The sequence below is a fragment of the Stegodyphus dumicola genome, chromosome 1 (assembly GCF_044657685.1).
Source record: "Stegodyphus dumicola isolate Sdum_Otavi_A_Nest chromosome 1, ASM4465768v1".
Classification (NCBI taxonomy): domain Eukaryota; kingdom Metazoa; phylum Arthropoda; class Arachnida; order Araneae; family Eresidae; genus Stegodyphus; species Stegodyphus dumicola.
The window spans coordinates 175,850,080-175,853,568 of NC_140768.1; positions in this window are offsets into that span (position 1 = coordinate 175,850,080).

The following is a 3,489-nucleotide window of genomic DNA, read 5'->3' on the forward strand; positions in this document are numbered from 1 at the left end:
ACAATTAAAAGAAAGAAATATTACTTTGTCTAATTTGCAAGCTAAAGCATATGACATTGAATTGCTTTTAGGAGCTGATGCCATCGGGGACATTATTACTGGCAGTTCTTTGAAACTGAACTCTGGTGTAACTGTAGTTGAGACTAAATTCGGTTACAATATGATTGGTAAAGTAAACAGCTTATCTAAAGAACCTACTTCAGCTGCTATTCCAGTATTACTACAAAATAATTTTTTTCAATAATTTAGTTTCGTTGCATTGTGCTAATCTTAGCGTAACCGAACTCTGGAATTTAGTTGCCATTGGCATAACAGACCCAACTGAAGATGTTAAACGTAAACATGCTCGCTCTGACACCGTTAAGCAATTTAAAGAGAATTTAAATGTTCTTCCTGATGGCCGATATGAATTGCCACTACCCTTTAAATCTGAAATTCTGTTACCTAACAATAAGTCTATGACTTTTAAAAGGCATCAAAGAATGGGTCAACGAATTAATAAGGAAAATCAGTTAGATGACTATAAGGTAGTTTTTAAGCAATGGGAAGACCTCAAAATAATAGAAAAGGTTCCTGAATCTGAAATTGATAATTTGAGTTATTATTTTCCCCCATAGACCTGTTATAAGGCATACTAGCCAGACAATGAAGGTAAGGCCGGTGTTCGACGCTTCAGCCCGAGAGAGAAATCAACCATCCCTAAATGACTGTTTAAATAGAGGGCCGAACTTAATTGAACTCATGCCTGATATAATTGACAGGTTTAGATTGTATTCCATTGGTTTATCATCGGATATAGAGAAAGTGTTTCTTCAGCTGAGTATTATCCCAGAACACAGAGATTATTTGAGGTTTCTTCTTCCAAATCTTGAAGAACCTATGATTTGTTTATTATTATTCGGCGTTTGTTCATCTCCGTTCCAACTCTCTGCATCGATAGAGCATCTCTTGGATAATTCCCCTGCCGAGTTTGACGATGTGACACAAAAAATTAAAGCGTTCGTTTTATGTATGTTGACAATTGTGTCACTGGGGTTCACGATATCAAACAGCAAGAAAGTTTTATAGCTAAGGCTACAGAAGTAATGGCTCGGGGATGTTTTAACCTACGGAGTTGGGAAAGTAATGTTCCAGATCATTGTATTTCCCTTAGTTCAGGTAAAACTTCTTTTGTTGAAATCTTATGGTATTTAGATAACGATACATTAAAATGTAATCTTAATTATTCAATGGATAATGAGGTAGGTAAGAGTAATATTTTGCCTATGGTACATAAAAGTTTTGATCCGCAGGGTTTTTTGGGTCCAACTACCTTGTTACCTAAGTTACTATTACATGAGGATTGGACTATGAAATTAAAATTGGATGACCCCTTGCCAGAGAACATTCAGAAAACTTTTCAGAAGTGGCAGGATGAAATTAAATATCTTGAGAAAGTTAGTTTTTCACGATATGTAGAGATAAATGAGAACTCAGAGTTGCATCTATTCGTTGATGCATGTAAGAGCTCCTATGGTGCATGTGTTTACATTAGAATTGTAACGCCCGTGGAAGTCAAAATTCGATTGATCAGAGCCAAGTCCAGGGTAGCGCCGTTAAAATCTCTGACAATACCCCGGTTAGAATTGATGGCCTGTTGCATTGGCGCGAGACTGGTTCACTCAGTATACGCCGCCTTAGACTTGCCTTATTTGAAAATTATTGCATGGAGTGATTCTGTGGCAGCACTCTGGTGGATTAAGAACCGTGGTGATTGGTCAGTTTTCGTTGCGAATAGGGTAAAAGAAATAAACAGTCTGATTCTTTCTCAGTGTTGGCACCCATATCTGCCGGGTTTCACCATGTCATTTAAACCCGACAGATATGCTTTCAAGAGGCTGGTGGGAGAGGTTAGTTCGTGTAGTAAAGGAACTGTTGAGAAGGACACTCGGTAACGCGGTTCTTACAACCGAGGAGTTGTACACAGTATTGTGTGACTGCGAGTCAATAATTAACTCTAGACCTCTATCAGAAAATCCGGATGATTTAATCTCACTTTTCCCAGTCTTGTTTCTCATCAAGACTCGTAGCTTAGGTGTTCCTGATGTTGATTTCTGCGATTCGAAAGGTCCTCGAAAAAGGGCTAGACATCTCCAAGAACTACTTAATGATTTAAGGCATAGATTTAGGAAAGAATATTTAGGCCTTCTGGTCCAAAATAAGAAGGATCCATCATCAGAGCTACGGTTGGGTGAAATTGTTCTAATAGGAGATGACGTAAAAAACGGGTGCATTGGCCTTTAGCTAAGGTCATTCGACTAATTCCTGGGAAAGATGGCAAGGTGAGAACTGTAGAACTAAAGACTCTAGCTGGTACGCTGCTTTATTCCATTCAGCGAGTCTTTCCATTGGAAGTGCAGTTAACGGACACACCCACTGATCCCATACACGATAACTCCTTTACTAATCCCATTTCTTCTATTTCTAGTGATGAGCAATCAGATTCTAATGACTCTTCAAATGATTCAGTAACATCCTGCAAGGTGCTAAAGTGTCAAGATTTGGACGTGTGATCAAGGTGTTTCAGAAATTGGATCTCTTCGACCAGGTATTGTATGTCTTTGAGCCAACCTGAAGTCGACTCAAAGAGGGGGAGAATGTTGGAGACGGCTGCTGCAGACAGACGATTACGTAACGGCTTAGCGAAATCGAGAGCCGCATCTGATCGGACTATTTTTTATTATTCTTATTTTTTTCTTTAACTGCGAACTAAGCGGGGAAATTCCCTTTTTCACTCATTTATATGTATGCACTAGTTAGAGTAATGTAACGTTTTGAGCTTGTGTGAGATATACATATTAAATCTTTATATTAATAATCTCTGCTATGATTATTTAATTTGTAGCCTGCACGTTGTAGCCCTGAGATTTGCAACAGTTATAATTGGCATAGCGGAGAATCCCAAAAAAATTGAGGAAGGAACCCATGAAAATAATTTTTGAAGCATGTCGACGAAGATCGTATTATATTCTCGAGTATCAAGATATAGACCACTGGGCTTAATATATTCGTCTTATTTTATTTACACTGCTCATTTTGTTTACTTCTCCAGATGTAGAGTAAAAGGGAGCACTGCTTTCTTTGTACGTAAAGAGTGGCGTTGCAAAATTTCCCTTCTTACGAAAACGCATCATTTGTGACGTCACGATCGTATCGAGTTCTCGTCGATAAGTCGTTTAATCATGTAAGTTGTTAAGCAACTGAAGTTACTGTGTATCGCCTGTCGTGGTAAACAAGCAGCAGTTAGAATAGTTTAATGTAACTTTAATGAAAGCAAATTAAGCCATGAATTAATGAAAAGTACTTTTAAGGAAGTTCGTTTAAAATAAGCTAATACCGTAAATGTGATCCAAAGCGGTTACTCGTATCGACTTCTCGTCGAATACTCTGAGAATTCAGCCTTAAATCGAGCTGTTATCCATTTAGTTATACATTAATAAAAATGAGATT